Source organism: Mesoplodon densirostris, chromosome 3, assembly GCF_025265405.1.
Source record: "Mesoplodon densirostris isolate mMesDen1 chromosome 3, mMesDen1 primary haplotype, whole genome shotgun sequence".
NCBI classification, from domain to species: Eukaryota; Metazoa; Chordata; class Mammalia; order Artiodactyla; family Ziphiidae; genus Mesoplodon; species Mesoplodon densirostris.
In genome coordinates this window covers 34,312,419-34,331,075 of record NC_082663.1, presented here as the reverse complement: position 1 = coordinate 34,331,075, position 18,657 = coordinate 34,312,419, and positions in this window count along the sequence as shown.

The window sequence follows — 18,657 nt, the reverse complement described above, 5'->3', positions numbered from 1 at the left end:
CCCTCAGTCAAATAGGAACCATGTCATGGGAGGTTATAGGCCCAGTACTAAGGAGCAGTCCTTAGCCAATGATGGACTGACACAGCGATTCTTTAAGCCAGTTCCCTTGCCCAAAGGTGGAATAACTCTGTGAACCACTTAGCCTCCAGCACTTGCTGTGGGATCAGGCTGAAACTAGACTCCAGCTGAGACCTCATCACTGTTTAAATGTGGAGAGGAACTACTGGAGAGCAGGGGTTCGGGGGGAGTGAACAGATGTTAGAGACCTCACTTAGAATGGGATGGTTCTGAAACCAATGTGGCAAAGATCTGCTGAGAAAAAGTGAAAGGATTGCTTCTTGCCCATTTCTGCTTCTATCTCAACCTTCGTGATTCTGTTGCAGTGAGCCAGTTTTCAAATCGATCCTAGCAGAGCCTGCTGCATCAGTGATATTGGGCATTGTCCACAGAATTGCTGAAATTGCTCCTTGCACCATTAAACTTCTGATTATTTTTCCTGTACTCAAGGTCAGTGATAGAGCTAAAATACTGTTTTTTTCTCTTCCTTTCACTTTTATCTAAAATTTGATAAGAAGAATTGAAAGAAGGGGTCACCAACAGCAGTAGGAAGACAAGGGACACCTGTTTTCTTCCTATTCTTTCTTTTAAGGTCCTCACTTCCTATTCACAAGCAGACTAGGTCCCTGTGTTTTAGTCCAGTGCTATTTATATGCTTTATTTTTTAAAGCAATAACTTCCAGAACCATGGGAAGGAAGTGCAGGTAAACAAGCTTTAAGTGACTAGGTGAAATTCACATAATTTGGCACAGCTTTAGGAACAGCCTGTTTCCTGACTCCCCACGTACGTACTCAACTCTAGACCCTAAAAGAGGGTAGGTAAATATTTTTAGCATTTAGTAGAACCTAAACAGAAGAAAGGACATTCAGTATGACAGAGTAATCAGTTGAAAATGAATCAAAGTCATACGATCATCTTCACTTGAAACACCCAGAAATGCTATATATAATACAACAATCACTCATTAAAATGCATGGCTGGGGCTTCCCTGATGGCTCAGTGGTTAAGAATCTGCTTGCCAATGCAGGGGACACGGTTCAAGCCCTCGTCCGGGTATATCCCACATGCCGCAGAGCAACTAAGCCCACGTGCCACAACTACTGAGCCTGTGCTCTAGAGCCTGTGAGCCACAACTACTGAGCCTGAATTGCCACAGCTACTGAAGCCCATGCACCTAGAGCCCATGCTCCACAACAAGAGAAGCCACCACAATGAGAAGCCCATGCACCTCAATGAAGAGTAACCCCTGCTCAAAGCAACTAGAGAAAGCCTGCGTGCAGCATCGAAGACCCAGTGCAGCCAAAAATAAATAAATAAATAAATTAAAGAAGTAAAATGTATGGCTGAACTTATAAGAAGATAGAATCTGAAGAAATTATGAAAAAACACACCCATATAAAACAAGGAGTTTAAAGATATTGTGCCTCCTTCAGTCTCTCCTGAAAGACAAGTTAAGAAACATGGAGGAAAGAATTGAAAGATCTAACATACATATATCAGGAAAGTATAAGAGGGAATGGAGGAGATGCAATATTTGAAAAGCAGGGGCAAAAACTTACAAAAAGTTGAAAGAATTAAAATACAGAATAAGATGGTAGAATTAATTTAAATCACATCACTAATTATAATAAATACAAATGTTCTAAATCCAGCAGTTAATAAACAAAGATAGTCAGGCTTGATTGTAAAAAGTATATGTAAATAAAAGAAACATACCTGTGACATAAGGACAAAGAAACATTAAGAATTAAAGAATGCAATATATATATATATATATATATATATATATATATATATGTCAGGCAAGTATTAAATAAAACAAGTGTCAGTTATAAATCTATAATATTTTCAGACACAATAACTCTAAGGCAAAAGTATTGTTAGGGATTAAAGTGGTTACTTCATAATGATGAAATATATATTTCAACAGAAAAATATAACAATTCTAAACTTGTAGGTATCCAATAACATAGAATTAAAATATATAAAACAAAAATCAACAAAATTGCAAGAAAAAAATACAAGATTTTCAGAAATGTCTCACAGATCTGATATGCCATGTAACAAAATTTAGAGAACATTTGAAGATTTGGAACATCTGATTTTTATAAATAATATAATATACTAAGCCTTAGATATAAAAAAAGACAAAGTATGAAGGAGGAAAATTTATAGATTAGTTTCATTCATGAACATAGATTTAAAAATCCTGAACAAAATATTAGTAAATCAAATATAGGAATGTATATGTTATATATTATGTACATGTATATATCTGTTAACAGATACATATATTATATATAAATATAAAATAATAAATATATACTTAAACAAATGCATCTTGACCAAGTTAGATTTATCCCCAAGTACTAAAATGATTTAATATAGTTAACACAATAGTAGATCAAAGGGAAAAAGAAGCTTATGATCATTTCAGTACATGCAGGAGAAAAAAGTGTTATCTTTCAATAACCATTTCTGAGGAAAGAAAACTCATAGCAGACTAAAAGGAGAAGTCTTATCCATGAAAGGGATAAGACTTATCCATTAAAGGGAACCTATTTAAAATCTACTACAAACATTATTATTCCTGGTGACACATCAGAAGAATTCCCCTGAAAATTAGGAATAAGGTAACAGTGTTTGACAATAATATATGATTTCATCTATATACCGTAGGTTTTAGCTTGTGCCCAAGGAAGGAAAAAAAATTAGATGCATAAGGACTGAAAAGAAACAAAACAGTAATTTGCATAACATATGATTGTCCACATAAAAATCTCAAGAGTATCTTTAAAAATATAATTGCTGGATTGATACAAGAAAATCATTTCCATGACTATATACCAACAATGTTCACTTATAAAATAACTGGTTTGAGTTGATCATTTTCACTTCATGGAGCTGTAGCGAAGCAACCCTTACTGCAGATCAAGGGAATTCTTTTTACTACCTGAACACAAAAGCAGGTTCTGTTAATAGGGAAGTGGACTAGTCATTGTATTGGGAAGACAAGAGACAGTGTCTCCTTTACTTTTCAGAAATTATCTGTGTAGATGACCAAGGTTTTTGTGTTCTTTGTGTGCTTGAAAAAGATGCTTAATCTCTAATCATTGGTTGCAGATATTCTATGCACTCATAGAATGAACCATATATGTCCATTCTATCAAATTTCTAAATTGTGGTGTTCAGTCTCATGCAATGTTAACTTTTTGAGTGCTTGATCTATTCAGTTTCTAAGAGTTAGAGCTTCTAATGCTAAAATATACCAGTAGGTTTGTGGTTTGTCAGTTAAGACTGTCTGCATTTACTATGTACTATGTTACTGATATACTTGGATATATTCCTACCATCATTTTTTTCCATTATGATCATCCTTTTTTTGTTGCTTTATCCCTTTTTACTTGTTTGTTTCTGTTTTATCCTTCACATTTTGGGAACTTGCACAGTCTACTACTTCATGATTCTCTTAAATTTTTAGTATATATAGTTAACCAAAGTTTGAAGTTAATTAGTATCTTTACCCTTTTCCAAATAATACAAAGATGTTAGAATGATAAACTCCATCTACTCTCCTATAGACTGTGTCATACTTATCTAGTACTTTATTTCCAAATTGTTTTTTTTAACCCTCTTCTTACAAATTAATAATTTTTACTATCAGTTTTTATTAAGACCTACTAATTTTGTTTTTCAAATTCTAATTTTATTTCCTCACTGTTGCTTCTTATAGATAATTTCTTTATTAGAGGTTCAATTTCCTTTTTTGCAGAAGTGTTCTTCCACTAGTTCTTTTAGCCAGAGTCTGAAAGAGTAAGCTAGTTTTCCCCCCTTGTATCAGATGTTTCTGTTTTTCAACTTTTGAATGATTGTTTAGCTGGGAATAAAGTTTGAGATTGGCAGTTATTTTCCTCTTAGCACACTTCAGTAGTTATCTCTTTGACCTCGTGTTGATGTGCAATCTCTTGTACATCTAAATGTTTCTCTTTTCTTTTTGTTTCCTTTAAGATTTCCTTTACTACAGTTTCTTTTAGTATTTGATATTTTATACATATTTATACTTATTTTATTAATCCTGTTTCTTTTATATGAAAATTTATCAGCCATGATCTCTTTGAATATTTTTCCTTCACCATTATCTATATGCTTCCTTATGAAACGTGAGCTTGAGTTTCTCTTTCTCTTGTTCCTGTTTCTTAATCTCTCGTTTTACATCTTGTTATCTTCTTCTGCTATATTTTTGATGATTTTCTTACACAGATCTTCTAGTTTGCTATTTCTATCTTCAGCTGGAAGTCTGCTATTTTACCTGTCCTAAGTTAAACTTTTGTGTGTGTGTGATACACATTATTCACACAGAATAGTGTGTCAACCATATATAGCAATAATATAAAATGCATGTACTCTTTACTTAGGTAACAGAATATTACTAATACCTTAGATTCATGTGTGTCCCTCGCCAATCATCTACCAACCATCAGGTAACTGTTGTTCTGACTTTTTGTTAAGTATTTGTATTAGTTCCAGAGAAGCAGAATTAATAGAATGTGTATGTGTAAATATATATAGAAGAATTGTCTTATGTGATTATGGAGGCCGACAAGTCCAAAATCTGTAGCATAGACTCACAGGCCAGAGACCCAAAGAATAACCTGTGTTGCAGTTCAAGTCTGAATGCTGTCAGGATGGAAACCCAAGGAAGAGTTGCTGTTTAAATCCAAAGTGAGTCTGCTAGCAGAATTCCTTCTTGCTCAGCAGAGGTCAGTCTTTTGTTTTATTTAGGCTTTCAACAGATTAAATGAGGCTTAACCACGTTATTGAGGGTATTCTGATTCATTCAAAGTCTCCTTTAAAGTCTGATTTAAAAGTTAATCTCATCCAAAAATATTCTCATGGAAACATTCAGAATAATGTTTGATTAAATATCTGGGCACTGTGGCCCAATGAAGTTGACACATAAAACTAAGCATCACACATCTACCCCTTGTCAACTTGGAATCCATACACATCTCCTTAAACTATACTTGATCTCCAAATGAAGACAATAACAAGTTTATAATTACACCTATCATGATACAACCATTTTGTATACAACTGAAAATGCACTAACACTTTCCCCATAAGAGGATACAAAATTCCTGTGTGATATTTACCCTTTTCCTTCACACCCTGTAACTTAAATACTATGATGTAAAGTTAACAATACTAAATGACATGATATAAAGTCAATATATTTTATGTTACATGATAAAGGAATAAAAGATAGAGAAAACAAAGATATTTGAGACATATACACACAGATACAAACATATTTATAACAAAATAAGGAAGTAGCTGGTATTTAGAACTACCTTCCTTCACTACCCAATCCATATTCCCATTCCCCTCAGGAAACACCTCAGTTGGTCATGGATCTTAACCTGGTGGGATGACCTCAACCTTCATTCCTGAAGGATCAGCCTGGATTAGGATGTCGTATTTTTCCATTGACTTTGATCATGGAATCTCCTATATTCCAGACAATCTCTTCCTTATCTGCACTGTACATTATCAATCCAAGTTTTCCTTGGTAATCAGGATTAACCATTCCAGCCATCACAGTAATTCTCTTCTTTGCCTGTTGATTTAGGAATGAAGAATCCAAAGTGGCTGCTTGGGAGTCTTAACTTCCAGTTTAATGGAATCATTGTGTTTTCCTGGTGGGAGCATTCTTCCCTTTGGAAGTAAGATCTCTAGGCCAGCAGAACATAAAGTTGTGGGGGACAGGTAGCAAAAACTTTGTCATTGGGTCACTAGAGGTATTAGTGAGTGATACCCCTCCCATTTCCACCCCTTGATTCCTGGACCCGTGAATTCTTGCTATGGGAGAAACAGAACCATATATTGGATGCTGATGCAGAACATATATGATTTCCTGGAGAACCTTGCCCCAGCTCTGAAAGGAACTCTCACCTAGCTATCACTGTGACTAAGTCTTCAAAAGCTGTTGCAGTTCTACATAGCAATCAGAGAAGAAAAATAAATAAAAGGAATCCAAATTGGAAAGGAAGAAGTAAAATTGTTGCTGTTTGCAGATGACATGACACTATACACAGAAAATCCTAAACACACCAACAGAAAACTACTAGAGCTCATCAATGAATTTGGTAAAGTTGTAGGATACAAAATTAATATACAGAAATCTGTTGCATTTCTATACACTAACAATGAACTATCAGAAAGAGAAATTAAGGAAGCAGTCCCATTTATCATCACATAAAAAAGAACAAAATTCCTAAGAATAAACCTACCTAAGGTGGTAAACGACCTATACTTGGAAAACTATAAGACACTGATGAAAGAGATTGAAAATGACACAAACAGATGGAAAAATATATGGTGTTTTATATATTTATTATGTATTATATATATTATATATATTAATTCACTGGAAGAATTAATATTGTTAAAATTATCATAACACCCAAGGCAATCTACAGATTCAATGCAATCCTTCTCAAAATACCAGTGGCATTTTTCACAGTACAAATAATTTTAAAATTTGATTGACAAAAGACCCTGAATAGCCAAAACAATCTTGAGAAAGAACAGAGCCGGGGTAGTCATGCTCCCTGACTTCAGACTATACTACAAGACTACAGTAATTAAAACAGTATATTACTGGCAGAAAAACAGACACATAGATCAATGGAACAGAATAGAGAGCCCAGAAATGAGTCTACACATGTCTGGTCAATTAATCTATGACAAAGGAGGTAAAAATATACAATGGAGGAAAGACAGTCTCTTCAGTAAGTGGTGCTAGGAAAACTGGACAGCTACATGTAAAAAAATGAAATTACAACATTCTCTAACACCATATACAAAACTAAACTCAAAATGGATTAAAGACCTAAATGTAAGACTGCATACTATAAAACTCCTAGAGGAAAACATAGGCAGAACACACTTTGACATAAATTGCAGCAATGTTTTTTTGGATCTGCCTCCTAAAGCAAAGAAAATAAAAGCAAAAATAAATAAATGGGACCTAATTAAACTTGAAAGCTTTTGTACAGCAAAGGAAACCATTGACAAAATGAAAAGGAAACCTAATGAATGAGAGAAGATATTTGCAAGTGGTATGACTGATAAGGGGTTAATACCCAACATATATAAACAGCTCGTGTAACTCAACATCAAAATAACAAACAACCTGATTAAAAAATGGGCAGAAGAACTGAATAGACATTTTTCCAAAGATGAACTGCACATGGCCAACAGGCACATGAAAAGATGCTCAACATTGCTAAACATCAGGGAAATGAAAGTCAAAACTACAATGAGATATCACCTCACATCTGTCAGAATGGTTATCATCAAAGAATACAAATAACAAAAGTTGGTGAGGATGAGGAGAAAAGGGAATACTGATGGTGGGAATGTAAATTGGTTCAGCCACTGTGGAAAACAGTATGGAGGTTTCTCAAAAAACTAAAAATAGAACTAACATATGGCCCAGCAGTTCCATTCCTGAGCATATATCCAGAAACACCAAAAACACTAATTCGAAAAGATACATGCACCCCAATGTTCAAAGCAGCATTATTTACAATTGCCAAGACATGGAAGCAACCTAAGTGTTCATCAACAGATGAATGGATAAGGAAGACGTGATATGTATATACATGTATACATAACAATGGGATACTACTCAGACTTAAAAAAGAATGAAATTTTGCCGTTTACAGCAACATGGATGGACTTGGAGGGCATTATGCTTAGTGAAATAAATCAGACAGAGAAGGACAAATACTGCATGATATCACTTATATGTGGAATCTAAAAAATGCAACAAACTAGTGACTCAGAGATATAGGGAACAAACTAGTTGTTACCAGCAGGGAGAGGGTAGTAGAGAGGGCGAAATATAGAGGTAGGGGAAAAAAAAACGTTGTTATGGGATTATATGAGATCATGTGTGTGAAACTATTGAAAATTGTAAAGCACTATAGAATTTAAAGAATCTTTCATTCAATTAAAAAAAAAAAAGGCCATTCCTCTATTCTGTCAAACCAGCTGATGAAGCATGGTGGGGAAAATGGTAAGTCTAGTGAATTCCATGAGGCTAGGCCCATTGCTGCATTTCATTTGCTATGAAGTGAGTTCTTAGAAGTATTGCTGTGTGGAAAACCATGACAGTGGATAAGGCATTCTTTAAGTCCATGGATGGTAGTTTTGGCAAAAACATTACATGCAGGGAAGTTAAGTCCACATCCAGAGTGCCTATTTTAGTAAGAATAAAATGCTGTCTCTTCCATAATGGAAGTGGCTCAATGTAATTAAACTGCCACCAGGTAGCTTGCTGATAACCCCAGGGAATGGTGCCATACCAGGGACTTAGTGTTGATTTCTGCTGCTGGCTGATTGAGTACTCAGCAGTAGCTGTGGTCAGGCCTCCTTTGGAAAGCATAAATCCACGTTGCTGAGTCCATGCATAACATCCATTTCTGTCACCATGGACAGTACATCCATGAGCCCATTGGTGATAATAGTGGTGGCTAAAGAGTCTGATTGGTATGTACAGAACAGACCATCCTATCCACTTGACTATTAAAATACTCTTCTGCTAAGGTCACCTTTTGGTGAGTATTAACCTGGGACACAAACATCTTTATGTTCTTTTTGCCCATTCATAGAGGTTTATCTTCAGACCTCTTTCTCAGATTTCCTTGTCATCAATTTTCCAGTCAGGTTCCATCCAAGTCCCTGACTATCCAGCCAAATCATTGGCCACAGCTCATGAACTGGTATATAAGCACACATCTTGCCATTTCTCCTTCCAAGCAAAATGAATGACCAGGAACACTGGCTGCTGGGAGGATTTCCCCTCACCCTGTCCCTCAGGGATGTCCTAGAGAAAGGGTGTAGTGCTGCAGGTTTCCATTTTTCAGTGGTGCCTGCATATTGGAGAGAATAATCTGTAAACCAGGTCCAAATTTTCTTTTCCTCTGTCAGTTGATTGTAGCGAACTCCCAGTGAGGAAGTATGTGCAACCTGGTGACACAAGGTAGTGCAGCAGGAGTAGGGACCATGGCATTTGGGCCACTTCATGTAATTTACTTGTGCCTTCAGGGCCTGCTTGGGCTTGACCTCATATCCATTTGATGATGGAGTGCTGCTGTGCACGCCCAACTTTATGGCTTGGTGAGTCAGATAATACCTAGTACGTGATAGACAGCTCAGGTCACATGGTAAGTTCTTGGCCCATGGTTAAGTATTCAGTCTCAACTGAACCCTAGTAGCAGGCCAAGCTGTTTCTTAAAAGGAGAGCGGTTATCCCAGAGGATGGCAGGGCTTTGTTCCAAAATCCTAAGGATCTGTTATGAGATTCACCTGTTAGAGGCCTGCCACAGGCTCCAACCAATATCCTTATCTGCCAATGACACTTCAATCACCATTGGATTTGCTGGATCATATGGCCCAAGTGGCAAAGCAGCTTGCATAGCAATATGGATCTGTTGTAGAGCCTTCTGTTGTTCTGGACCCTACTCAAAACTAGCAACTTATGGGTCACTTAGTAAGTGGGCCAGAGTAGCACACCCAAATGAGCAATGTATTGCCTCCAAAATCCAGAGACGTACTAGCCATTGTATCTCTCTCTCTTGTTATAATAAGGGTCAGATGAAACAACTTACCCTTCACCTTAGAAGGGTTATCTCAACATGCACTATACCATTGGCCCCTAGAAATTTCACTGAGCTAGAAGGCCCTTGAATTTTTAGCACATTTATTTCTCACCCTCTGACATGCAAATTTCTTACCAATAAGTCTAGAGTAGTTGCTACTTCTTGCTCACTAGGTCCAATCAGCATAATGTCATCAATGTAATAATGATCAGTGTGAGACTTGTGGAAAGGAAAGACAATCAAGATCTCTTTGAACAAAGTTATGACATAGGGCTGAAAAGTTGATATACCCCTGAGGTAGGGCAATGAAGGTAAATCGCTGGCCTTTCCAGCTGAAAGCAAACTTCTCCTGGTGGCCTTTATTAGCAGAAATTGAGAAAAAAGCATTTGCCATTTTATTAGCTGCCTAAGAGGAACCAAGGGATGTGCTAATTTCCCCAAGCGATGAAACCACTCCTGGTGCAATGACTGAAACTGGAGTTACCATCTTGTTAGGCTTACAGTTATCTACTATCATTCTCCAAGATCCATCTCTCATCTGCACAGGACACAAAGGTGAGTGAAATGGAGATGTGGTGAGAATCACCACCCCTAGATCTTTCAACTTTCTGATGGTGGCGCTAATCGTTACACCCCTCCAGGAGCATGGTATTGCTTTTAGTTTACTTTCTTTCCAGGTAGAGGCTTGCACTTGGCCTTTCCCACCAGAATAGCTCTCACTCTACAGGATGTAGGCATTTTTCCAGTTGCTAGGTATGTTTACTCTAATTATGCATTCCAGAACTGGGCAAATAACCAGAGAATGGGTTTGGGGACCCACTGGATCCACTGTGAGATGGACTTCAGCTAAAACTCCATTCATCACCTGCCCTTCATAAGCCCCTACTCTGACAAGTGGACCACGGTGATGTTTTGGGTCTCCTGGAATTAGTGTAGTTCAGAGGCAGTGTCTAGTAGTCCCCAAAAGGTCTTATTATTTGCTTTTCCCCAGTGCACAGTCACTCTGGTAAAAGGCCATAGGTCCCTTTAGGAAAAGTTGGGAGAAAGATTAATAGTATAAATTTTTGGAAGTGTACCAGGTTCCTTCCTCAGAGGGACCCAGCCCCTGCTTCACTGAAGGGGTCCGAGTCTGTAAACTGGCTTGAGTCCTGGTTGGATCTTAGGAAGCATAGAGCACCTGGCAGGGCTATACTGTGGCCCAGGTACTAAACTTTTAATAGAGATATTATCAGAGGGAGTAGGGTGTTTTGAATTTCTGCTTCTAAATCCACCATTGCTTACCTTGACTGCTCAACAGTAAATAAAAAGAATAATTTCGAGAGATGAAATGGCTATCCCCAGCTGACCCAACACCTGGGCATGGAGAGGAGAGAAGGCATTTTATTAGAATATGGTGAAGACAAGTCAAATAGAATTAAGAAATGAAGCCAAGCTCACCCAAGCATCCTCCTTCAGGTTAAAAAGGTAGTATGATGGCAATAGGTATCTGCCTCTTGAATCCTTCTGTTCCAGTACAAACTGGTGCATTTACCTATTTTTTATTCAGCTGTCATTCTCAGGTCATCATGTTCTGTTCTTCTCTGGATCCTCATCACTCCTCCTTTTTTGGATTTCCTGTTCCTACTCCTTGTGTGCCATTAGTATTAGTTTCCTGTGGCAGCTACAACAAATCACCATAGCCTTGGTAACTTAAAACAAAAGAAATGTATTCTCTTACAGTTCTGGAGGCCAGAGCCCTGAGTTAGTTTCACTGAACTGAAGTCAAGATGTTGACAGGACCATGTTCTCTGTAGAGGCTCCAGGGGAGAATCTGTTCCTTGCTTTTGCAGCTTCTGGTGGCTGGCAGCCTTCCTTGGCTTGTGGCCACATCAGTCCAATATTCAAGTCTTCAAATCTCCCAACTCAGTGGTCTTCTCCTCCAAGTGTCTCTGCATTTCCTTTTCCTCTGTGTCAAATTACCATCTCCCTCCCTCTTTTTTTTTTTACTTTTTTTTTTTTTTTTTTTTTGTGGTATGCGGACCTCTCACTGTTGTGGCCTCTCCCGTTGCGGAGCACAGGCTCCGGATGTGCAGGCTCAGTGGCCATGGCTCACGGGCCTAGCCACTCTGCGGCATGTGGGATCTTCCTGGACCAGGGCACAAACCCGTGTCCCCTGCATCGGCAAGCAGACTCTCAACCACTGTGCCACCAGGGAAGTCCTCCCTCCCTCTTATAAGGATACATATGATTGTATTTGGGGTTCACCTGGTAATCCAGGATAAAGCATATCAAGATTGTTAATCACATCTGCAAAAATGTTTTTTCCTAAATAGGTAATATTTTTAGGTTCCAGGGGTTAGGAAGTGAATATTCTTTTGTGAGGAGGGGCATTTTTTCATCCTATCACACGATGTCTTCTTCTTTCTTCCTTCTCTCTCTCTCCCTCTCTCTTTCTGTTTCTCTTTTTGTTGGATACATCTTCTAATAGCTTCAGAGAGTGAATGCATGGGAAAAATTATTTGAGACCCTACAATTTTTATTCTACCCTCATATTTGATTGTGCCTTTGTATGTAGAATGTTAGAATGGAAAACATAGCTCAGGAAATACATTAGTATGCCAGCAGTCTCTTTTCTTATCGCTCTTCAATTCCATTTCAGAAGAGGTTGAACATTTAAGGTATTAATTTATAAATCATCCTGAGTTTCCTGCAGGATGCAAGGCAGGAAGGCAGTGGCCTTTATTCTGTAAAACCAAGTGAGCTATTGAACAAAGTAAATGATGAGAGCTCAAATGCTGTTTTAATTTTTTAAAACTATAGTTTTGATTTGGATCGTCTTGATTTATAGGAAGACTCTTTTTGATGGAGTTCCTAGTTAATTTGATAATTTATTTATTTTCTTTACCAGAATGGGATATATTGAGAAGGATTTCAATTTTCAAGCATTTAAATTTCAATCAGTTATGGAGAGAATTTAGATGCTGAATTATTTTATGTAAAAATATTTGCCAAGTAAGGTGCTCTGAATGAAAATATTTGGTCTGAAATAATCATATGATGCAATAGGGAAAAATTAATATTACTCTGAAGTTACCAGGTACTTCAGCATCTGTATGGAAAGTAGTTTTTCAATTAAAAATATGGCCTACAGGGCTTCCCTGGTGGCACAGTGGTTGGGGATCTGCCTGCTGATGCAGGGGACATGGGTTCGTGCCCCGGTCTGGGAAGATCCCCCATGCCGCAGAGCAGCTGGGCCCGTGGACCACGGCCACTGGACCTGTGTGTCAGGAGCCTGTGCTCCGCAGTGGGAGAGGCCATAACAGTGAGAGGTCTGCGTACTGCAAAAAAAAAAAAAAAAAAAAAGGCCTACAGAGAAAAATCAACAAAAGGTGTCACCATTTTCCAATTTATTAACCCTTAAATGTAGAGTAATGAGCTCAATTTTATGAAAACAAAACTACATGACCATAACAAAAAAAAAACATTGTTTATAGAAATACAAATGACACACTGTTAGAGACAGAGATGGCTAAGAAAATGGCTAATGTAAATGAATATGTACCAAAAATAATCATTCTGCTTATTATTTAATTTTCAGAAAATCGATATGAAGAAGTTAATTTGCTTTAAATTTAATAAACACATGTTACTTTTCTTAGAAGCAATTTTATTTTTGAAGCTAGTTTTTGAATAGAACTGTCAATGAAATAAACCAATTTGTCAGTAAAGAAATTTATAAAAATTATCTAATTTTAAAGTGTCCTTGATAGTATGATAGATTGATTATATGGTCACTTTACTCACATTATATGTGACCTATTTTTTTATATTTAGATGTTTGTAGAACCTTTTTATTTCTTTGTCTCCTGTGTTCAAAATTGTTGCAGTGATGTATGTTGGTGAGACTCTTGGGGCCCTTTCAATCTGGAAACTTATATCATTCATTTTGGAGCAATATTTTTTGCAATAGTTCATTAAAGATTTCATTTCTTCAATTTTCATGTTTTCTCTCTTTCTGTATTTTCTATTCCTTGATCTTAGACATATGGGATGATGTTCTAATTTTCTTATCTTTTCTCTGTTTTCATCTCTTTTCATTCTACTTCTGGAAGAATTTCCTTAACTTTATCTTCCAACTATATCATTGAGTGTTTCATTTTCACTATAATTAAAAAAAATTTTCCAAAAGCTCTCTTCTTGGCACATGAAAAGATGCTCAACAATGATAATCATAAAAGAAATGCAAGTCAAAACCACAATGAGATAATCACTTCATACCTGTCAGAATGGCTATCATCAAAAAGACTACAAAGAGCAAATGTTGGCAAGGATGTGGAGAAAAGGGAACCTGTGTACACTGTTGATGGAAATGTAAATTGGTGCAGCCATTATTGGTGCAGAAAGTTGGTGCAGGAAAACAGTATGGGGGGCCCTCAAAAAACTAAAAATGGAACTACCATATGATCCAGCAATTCCACTACTGGGTATATATCTGAAGAAAATGAAAACACTACTTTGAAAAGATACATGTACATCAGTGTTCATAGTTCATCAATATTTACAATAGCCAAAATATGGAAGTAATCTAAGTGTCCATCAATAGACAAATGGATAAAGAAAATGTGGTGTGTAGATATATACAATGGAATATTACTCAGCCATAAAAAGTAATGAAACAATGCCATTTGCAGCAACATGGATGAAACTAGAGATTATCATACTAAGTGAAGTAAGTCAGAAAGAGAAAGACAAATACCATATGATATCACTTATATGTGGAATCTAAAAAAAATAGATACAAATGAACTTATTTCTAAAACAGAAAGAGACTCACAGACCTAGAAGAAAAATTTATGGTTATCAAAGGGGAAAGAGGTGGAGGGGAGGGATAAATTGGGAGTTTGGCATTAAGATATACACACTCCTATATAGATAACCAACAAGGACCTACTGTGTAGCACAGGGAACTATACTCAATATTTTCTAATAACCTATAAGGAAAGAGAATCTGAAGAAGAATATATGTATAACTGAATCGCTGTGCTGCATACCTGAAGTTGACACGATATTGTAAATCAACTATACTTCAATAAAAAAGATTTGGTGTATATGTACAAAGGAATATTACTAAGTCATAAAAAAGAATGAATGTTCTGCCATTTACAACAGCATGGATGGACCTGGAGGATATTATGCTTAGCGAAATAAGTCAGACAAAGACAAATACTGTATGTTATCACTTATATATGGGATCTAAAAAAATAAAAGAGTGTATATAACAAAACAAAAACAGACTCAGATATGGAGAATAAACCAGTGGTTACCAGTGGGCAGAGGGAAGAGGGGAGGGGCAAGATAGGGCTAAGAGATTAAGAGGTACACACTACCATGTATAAATTAAACTACAAGGATGTATTATAGAGCAAAGAGAAATATAGCCATTATTTTGTAATAACTTTAAATGAAGTATAATCTATAAAAACATTGAATTGCTATGTTGTATACCTGAAACTAATATTGTAAATCAACTGTACTTTGATAAAAAATAGAAAAAAAGACAAAAGCTCTCTTTTTTGTTATTTAAATGTCTATTTTATTTTTACAGCATCTTTTTTTTTTGCTTTATAACAAATTTAATCAGTTATACATATACATATGTTCCCACATCCCCTCCCTTTTGCGTCTCCCTCCCACCCTCCCTATCCCACCCCTCCAGGCAGTCACAAAGCACTGAGCTGATCTCCCTGTGCTATGCGGCTGCTTCCCACTAGCTATCTACCTTACGTTTGGTACTGTATATATGTCCATGCCACTCTTTCGCTTTGTCACAGCTTACCCTTCCCCCCCCCATATCCTCAAGTCCATTCTCTAGTAGGTCTGTGTCTTTATTCCTGTCTTACCCCTATGTTCTTCATGACATTTTTTTTCTTAAATTCCATATATATGTGTCAGCATACAGTATTTGTCTTTCTCTTTCTGACTTACTTCACTCTGTATGACAGACTCTAGGTCCATCCACCTCATTACAAATAGCTCAATTTCGTTTCTTTTTATGGCTGAGTAATATTCCATTGTATATATGTGCCACATCTTCTTTATCCATTCATCCGATGATGGACACTTAGGTCGTTTCCATCTCCGGGCTATTGTAAATAGGGCTGCTATGAACATTGTGGTACATGTCTCTTTTTGAATTATGGTTTTCTCAGGGTATATGCCTAGTAGTGGGATTGCTGGGTCATATGGTAGTTCTATTTGTAGGTTTTTAAGGAACCTCCATAATGTTATCCATAGTGGCTGTACCAATTCACATTCCCACCAGCAGTGCAAGAGTGTTCCGTTTTTTCTACACCCTCTCCAGCATTTCTTGTTTCTAGATTTCTTGATGATGGCCATTCTGACTGGTGTGAGATGATATCTCATTGTAGTTTTGATTTGCATTTCTCTAATGAGTGAAGATGTTGAGCATCCTTTCATGTGTTTGTTGGCAGTCTGTATATCTTCTGTGGAGAAATGTCTATTTAGGTCTTCTGCCCATTTTTGGATTGGGTTGTTTGTTTTTTTTGCTATTGAGCTGCATGAGCTGTTTATAAATTTTGGAGATTAATCCTTTGTCAGTTGCTTCATTTGCAAATATTTTCTCCCATTCTGAGGGTTGTCTTTTGGTCTTGTTTATGGTTTCCTTTGCTGTGCAAAAGCTTTGAAGTTTCATTAGGTCTCATGTGTTTATTTTTGTCTTTATTTCCATTTCTCTAGGAGGTGGGTCCAAAAGGATCCTGCTGTGATTTATGTCATAGAGTGTTCTGCCTATGTTTTCCTCTAAGAGTTTGATAGTGTCAGGCCTTACATGTAGGTATTTAATCCATTTTGAGCTTATTTTTGTGTATGGTGTTAGGGAGTGATCTAATCTCTTACATTTAAATGTCCCTGTCCAGTTTTCCCAGCACCACTTATTGAAGGGACTGTCCTTTCTCCACTGTACATTCCTGCCTCCTTAATCAAAGATAAGGTGACGATATGTGCGTGGGTTTATCTCTGGGCTTTCTATCCTGTTCCATTGATCTATCTTTCTGTTTTTGTGCCAGTGCCATACTGCCTTGATTACTGTAGCTTTGTAGTATAGTCTGAAGTCAGGGAGCCTGATTCCTCCAGCTCCATTTTTCGTTCTCAAGATTGCTTTGGCTATTCGGGGTCTTTTGTGTTTCCATACATATTGTGAAATTTTTTGTTCTAGTTCTGTGAAAAATGCCAGTGGTAGTTTGATAGGGATTGCATTGCATCTGTAGATTGCTTTGGGTAGTAGAGTCATTTTCACAATGTTGATTCTTCCAATCCAAGAACATGGTACATCTCTCCATCTATTTGTATCATCTTTAATTTCTTTCATCAGTGTCTTATAATTTTCTGCATACAGGTCTTTTGTCTCCTTAGGTAGGTTTATTCCTAGATATTTTATTCTTTTTGTTGCAATGGTAAATGGGAGTGTTTCCTTGATTTCACTTTCAGATTTTTCATCATTAGTATATAGGAATGCCAGAGATTTCTGTGCATTAATTTTGTATCCTGCAACTTTACCAAATTCATTGATTAGCTCTAGTAGTTTTCTGGTAGCATCTTTAGGATTCTCTATGTATAGTATCATGTCATCTGCAAACAGTGACAGCTTTACTTCTTCTTTTCCAATTTGGATTCCTTTTATTTCCTTTTCTTCTCTGATTGCTGTGGCTAAAACTTCCAAAACTATGTTGAATAATAGTTGTGAGAGTGGGCAGCCTTGTCTTGTTCCTGATCTTAGTGGAAATGGTTTCAGTTTTTCACCATTGAGGATGATGCTGGCTGTGGGTTTGTCATAGATGGACTTTATTATGTTGAGGAAAGTTCCCTCTTTGCCTACTTTCTGCAGGGTTTTTATCATAAATGGGTGTTGAATTTTGTCGAAAGCTTTCTCTGCGTCTATTGAGATGATCATATGGTTTTTCTCCTTCAATTTGTTAATATGGTGTATCACGTTGATTGATTTGGGTATATTGAAGAATCCTTGCATTCCTGGAATAAACCCCACTTGATCATGGTGTATGATCCTTTTAATGTGCTGTTGGATTCTGTTTGCTAGTATTTTGTTGAGGATTTTTGCATGTATGTTCATCAGTGATATTGGCCTGTAGTTTTCTTTCTTTGTGACATCCTTTTCTGGTTTTGGTATCAAGGTGATGGTGGCCTCGTAGAATAAGTTTGGGAATGTTCCTCCCTCTGCTATATTTTGGAAGAGTTTGAGAAGGATAGGTGTTAGCTCTTCTCTAAATGCTTGATAGAATTCGCCTGTGAAGCCATCTGGTCCTGGGCTTTTGTTTGTTGGAAGATTTTTAATCACAGTTTCAATTTCAGTGCTTGTGATTGGTCTGTTCATATGTTCTATTTCTTCCTGATTCAGTCTTGGCAGGTTGTGCATTTCTAAGAATTTGTCCATTTCTTCCAGGTTGTCCATTTTATTGGCATAGAGTTTCTTGTAGTAATCTCTCATGATCTTTTGTATTTCTGCAGTGTCAGTTGTTACTTCTCCTTTTTCATTTCTAATTCTATTGATTTGAGTCTTCTCCCTTTTTTTCTTGATGAGTCTGGCTAATGGTTTATCAATTTTGTTTATCTTCTCAAAGAACCAGCTTTTAGTTTGATTGATCTTTGCTATCATTTCCTTCATTTCTTTTTCATTTATTTCTGTTCTGATATTTATAATTTCTTTCCTTCTGCTAGCTTTGGGATGTTTTTGTTCTTCTTTCTCTAATTGCTTTAGGTGCAAGGTTAGGTTGTTTATTCGAGATGTTTCCTGTTTCTTAAGTTGGGACTGTATTGCTATAAACTTCCCTCTTAGAACTGCTTTTGCTGCATCCCATAGGTTTTGGGTCGTCGTGTCTCCATTGTCATTTGTTTCTAGGTATTTTTAAATTTCCTCTT